The sequence below is a fragment of the Pelophylax lessonae genome (genome assembly GCF_965119305.1).
Source record: "Pelophylax lessonae genome assembly, chromosome: 3".
NCBI classification, from domain to species: domain Eukaryota; kingdom Metazoa; phylum Chordata; class Amphibia; order Anura; family Ranidae; genus Pelophylax; species Pelophylax lessonae.
Window position 1 is genome coordinate 305,978,622 of NC_138770.1, and position 6,000 is coordinate 305,984,621.

Consider the following 6,000-nt stretch of genomic DNA (forward strand, 5'->3'; position numbering starts at 1 on the left):
CAGATGCAGGTCTCTCTGCTGCATGGGCAAGACTTGAGCAAACTTATGGTAGTTCTGAAGCCATAGAAAGTGCTCTATTCAAGAGACTGCAAAACTTTCCAAAAATATCAAACAAAGACCATTGCAAGCTGCAAGATCTAAGTTACCTCCTCATGGAGTTGGAGTTGGCAAAGAGAGATCCACGTCTACCTGGACTAAGCTTCCTGGACACTGCTCATGGTGTCAACCCAGTGGTATCTAAACTGCCATACAGCCTACAAGAGAAATGGGCACTGTAACACTGAGCGCTCCGGTCCCTGCTTCTGGACCGGAGCGCTCGCGGCGTTCGTTCCAGATCCACTCACCTGTGCCCGCTCCGGCTCCCTCCTCCGCTCCCCGCTCACGTGGTTCCCGACGCATGCACCCCTGCACCATAGGGCGCGCGCGCCGATTGTTTGAAATTTAAGGGGCCTAAGCGATTTGTGTTTGCCTTGCCTGTGTATCTGACCTTCTGCCGTTGCCTCTGACTTCGAACCTTTGCCGCCTGCCCTGACCTTCTGCTACGTCTGACCTTGCCTTTGCCTTGTCCTACTGTACCACGCCTGTCTCAGCTGTTATTGAGGTTGAGCAGTTACCGGGGGACACGACCTGGTTGCTACCGCCGCAGCAAGTCCATCCCGCCTTGTGGCGGGATCTGGTGAAAACCGGTAGTAACTTAGAACCGGTCCTCTAGTACGGTCCTCGCCAATCCCTCACTGACACAGAGGATCCACCCCTAGTGTCGTCATCTCCCGCCAGTCCGGACCCTGACAGGCACAACAAGGATCAAAGTATAAAAGAGAATATAATGTATCTTTTTCTCCATTCTCATACTTTTGCAGGTTCATTAGTGATCAAGCTTGGATGAGAAATGACCCCAGCTTCAGCTTCAGTGAACCCAACATGCCTGCTTCATCCTCATCATCATCAAGGTATGATAACACAGCACCTAAACGTAGAGACTTTAATAAAGCAATATCTGTCAAGAGGACAGACATCTCACCCTCCGTCACCTCACCTAGTGATGAGTGCGTGGTTGATAAAGATCCTAATCACCAGTGCCCTATTCACAAGAAGCCTCACCCTCTTAAGAAATGTCGTGGACTTAGGGCAAAGACTCTACAAGAGCGCAGGGAGATTCTCCAGAAACTTGGAATATGCTTCAAGTGCTGTGCTTCTTATAGCCATCTTGCTAAAGACTGTGAAGCCCTCATCAAGTGCACAGAATGCAGCAGCGACAAACATGTTACAGCTATGCATCCTACTCCACTTCCAGACAAGTTACAGCAGCCACCTACCTCCTCACCTGCCTCAAGTTATGGCGGGGAGCAACAAAGTCATGCTCCAGCCAAGGATAACGTTCTCTCTTCATGCACAGAAGTCTGTGGAGAAGGCTTGGATCACAAATGCTGCGCCAAGGTATGCCTAGTCAAGATATACCCAAAGGACCATCCTGAGAAAGCTACTAAGATGTATGCCATAATAGATGAACAGAGCAATAGATCCCTGGTTAAGCCTAAATTCTTTGAGATCTTTGGCATAGAGGGTCATCCCACACCGTATACTCTTAGAACCTGTTCTGGTCGTGTAGAGGCCTTTGGCAGAAGAGTGGATGGGTTCATGGTTTCTCACATCAAAGGGGGACAGGGTATACTCCTACCAACATTAGTTGAGTGTGACCAGATACCAGATGAAAGGCAAGAGATTCCCACTCCAGAAGCCGCATATCACCATCCTCACTTAAGGCAACTTGTTGATGAGATTCCTGCAATGGACATGAATGCTGAAATTTTGGTTCTCCTAGGAAGAGACATCCTCAGAGTACATAAAGTGTGCGACCAGTGTGATGGACCTGACGACGCCCCTTATGCACAAAGACTTGACCTAGGCTGGGTAATAGTGGGCGATGTATGCCTAGACAGGAAGCGTACGTCATCTGAGATCCGCTCCTTCAAAACTTACATATTGGGGAATGGACGTGCCTCCCACTTCAAACGATGCCCTCGTCATTATGAAGCCAAAGGCAATTTCAAGAAAGCGGATTCCGTATTCTTGGATGGCATCCAACGCAGAGCTGAACCTCTGGATAAACTGGAGGCCAGTCACAGACAGTTCCAGGCCTGGGTTTCTCGTCAAGTGTTAAAGAGTCTTGCTGATGAAGATGTTGAGGAGTCTGTATCCTCTGAACCTCAGCGCAGCTCTCTGGTGGATTTAAAAGCCAGAGGAAACAACAAAGCAAGAGCTCCAGTGAGCAGAGTGGGAGATAACCTAAAACGCTCTAGCCAGAGTTTTAGCGCTTCGATGGCTCCCCCACAACAAAGCCCCAGCCGGACTGGTTTTGCTGTGTTTGATGAAAATACAGGCATTCATGTCCCTGAAAGTCAATCAACACTTGCTGCTCAACCCTGGGCAGCATTGCCTCAATCACGGGCCAAAGAAAATGAACTCAAAGTAGGGCCCTGGAACTCTGGCCGGGTACCGCGCAGCACCCATCAGACTTCCAGCCATGATTCAACTCCAAGTCTTCCCAGCTTCACACCCTATGTGGATGAATTGGCCAAGCAACAGACAGTCACACCATGCAAGATTAACCCCTCAGTTACTAGTGTCTTGAGTGCTCGGAAGTCTAGCAAGGAGGAGGATCCTCTACAGAGGATGCAGAGCTGCACACAAGGGAAAGAGGAGATGGTTATTTATTGTAAAAACAAAGTCTATGCTGGAGTGGAAGAGTTTTCAATCGAGGAAATCCGTGCAGAAATTTACATGGCAAAAGTTTGCAAGAAGAGAGAAGAAGATCTCCTAGCCAGTGCTCTACGTAGACAGGAGATGGAGAGGCAGATTGAAGAGTTGGAGAAGAGGCTAAAAGGCTCATGCACTGAAAACCAAGAACAAGTGGGCATGGAGGCAGCACCAGCTGAAGGGTCCAATAGAATTCCGGAGATAGTAGAAAGTGAGCCTCAATCTGAGCAGACCGCAGCATCCAGCGATTGCACACTTTCAAAGATGATGTGGATCCTGTGCGATGCACCCTTCCTGCTCTTCTTTCACCAAGCATTAATATCTTGGATCAAAACCAACCCAAATGTACTGACCTGTCATCAACGCTGTCCTCTAATGAACCATTTACCATTTATGATGAAACATGTGAAGCACAGCCTAGCATTGCCTCGCAAAGTTTGAATAACGTGCCACCACCAGCCCGTTGTCCACTTGCTGCCATTTCAAAAGCACCTGTTGTTCATGACGATGTCCCACTCACAGACACTCTTGATTGTATTGAATCCCTGAATGAAGAGGCTATAGTGTCTGGGTCAGACCGGAACAAGACTTTGTCAACAGATCCAGAGAATCCAACTATCCTAACCCCAACTACTCTGCTTACCCAAAAGCTTGGGTCCATTCCTGTCCCACCCCGGAAACTTTAACTCAGGAAACCTGCACTATGACCAGTGGAAGCGAGTGCAACCCCTCGCCAACTGCTTCTGGAATCGTTGGAAGATGGAGTATCTTTCTACTCTGCAAGGACGCAGGAAATGACAACACCCAAATCCTCACATTAAGGTTGGAGATCTTGTTCTGCTCAAGGATCAACAAGCTGGGAGACTCGAGTGGCCTATGGGACTCATTATAAAGAGTGTTCCTAGCGATGATGGCAAGGTACGCAAGGTGGAGGTGAACGTTGCAAGACAGGGGACTGTAAAGACCTTCATCAGACCTATCACTGAACTTATTCTGCTCTTGCCCTTTGGAGAATGAACTTACTTGCGTATGCTGTTTGTTCTTACCTTTGACTTCAAGAAGGAAGAGTCTTGGACGTTAATGTTAACTTGAAGTTGTTGCATTTTTTGCATGTTTTTTCTTTATGTCTTTCAGGTTCTCAAGACATCAAGCAAATTGCACTGTTGTTTATTTGCACTTGTATAACTACCGTTATGGTATAAAATAGTGACATTTACAATGTCAGACGGGGAGTGTGCTGTTACACAGTTAATATTCTCTTTATTGTAGATGCAATTTACATAGTATATTCTGTGATTTATTTACCATGTATTTTTCTATGGGTAGGTATTTACCAAAAAAGGCCTGGAGGTGGCAGTAATGCTCTTGTTTCTCCTGTGAGCATGATACATAATTTCCTTGTATGTAAACTCCACCCCCTGCTCTTGTTGTATTTCCTGTGTCATGGCTGCATTTACCTCATGTAACAGAGACTCTTGTATCTACATGCCAAGCTAAGGAAAGCATCATCTTTTGATCGCATAATACTGAAATCCATTCATTCTGCTGTATTCCTGTTGTGTGATGTTCAGAATAAACCAGCTTTTGGATGAAACCAGGATTGGTGAGTTCAAGCTATCTGAGGAGGATTGTCCGCAGTGACCGTATCTGCTTATACAGGCCAGGCACAGAGGTCTCACAAGGGTTAGATCACTACCACAACAATCCGAGTCAGAATAAAATCAATGAGAGACGTCTTAATATGCACTACTGAAGTCGCTCCGACTTCAGAAAAGGGTCCTGTACTACTTTGAGGCGACTTGTATCTGACTTGTACCAATAGACTTCAATGGGAGTCGCCTCCAAGTCGGATCCTTATCTTATTTGAAGCGACTTGTGATCCGACTTTCCAGGAAGAAGAAGGAAAATTAGCCAGGCATTCCCCACATTGCAGCCATGCCTACAGTTCCTATATACCATTATCTCTGCCTGGTCTGTGTGAGTGGCACTGGTGGACACAGATAAGTGGCACTGGTGGGCAGTGGCACTGGTGGACACTGATACATGGCACTGGTGAACACTGATTCGTGGCACTGATTCATGGCACTGGTGGACACTGATTCGTGGCACTGATACGTGGCACTGATATGTGGCACTGGTGGACACTGATTTGTGGCATTGATATGTGGCACTGGTGGACATTGATTTGTGGCACTGATATGTGGCACTGATATGTGGCACTGGTGGACACTGATTCGTGGCACTGATACGTGTCACTGATACGTGGCACTGGTGGACACTGATTCATGGCACTGCTACGTGGCACTGGTGGACACTGATTCGTTGTACTGATACCTGGCACTGATATGTGTCACTGGTGGACACTGATTCGTGGCACTGATACGTGGCACTGGTGGACACTGATTTGTGGCACTGATATGTGGCACTGATACGTGGCACTGATACGTGGCACTGGTGGACACTGATTCGTGGCACCGGTGGGCAGTGGCACTGGTGGACACTGATTCGGGGCACTGATATGTGGCACTGATACGTGGCACTGGTGGACACTGATTTGTGGCACTGACACGTGGCACTGGTGGGCAGTGGCACTGGTGGACACTGATTCGTGGCACTAATACATGGCACTGATACGTGGCACTGGTGGACACTAATGCCCCGTACACATGTGCAGATTATCTGCAGACTTTTGTCTGCAGACTTACCAAAACCATATAATATGAGGTCAAACCTAAACACTTTCAATTTGTATGCAATCCGGCAGGCCCTTGCACTATATAGAAAAGGTAAGTCTGCAGACAAAAGTCTGCAGATAATCTGCACGTGTGTATGGGGCATTAGTGTGAGGAAAGAGATATGCAGTGTAGTTAGGGTACTATATACCACTATAGTTAGATTCAATAATCTAGTTTCTGTAGGGAAAGTGTTAAGTGTCAGGGTGACCGTAATGTAGTTTAGGGTGAACTGACTCTGACTGCTATGCCAGGGTGACAGAACTCATCCATGTCAGGGTGACCGCCATAAGAAAAAGATCATTTTTCTTAGAATTATTAGTAGAGCAGGGATGGGGCTCCGCTCCTTTTATGCCAGGGTGACAGAACTCATCCATGTCAGGGTGACCGCCATAAGAAAAAGATAATTTTTCTTAGAATTATTAGTAGAGCAGGGATGGGGCTCCGCTCTTTTTACACCTGGGCATTTTTGTTTCAGGCATTTATTGGGCTTTTTTGTGGACGTCTTTGG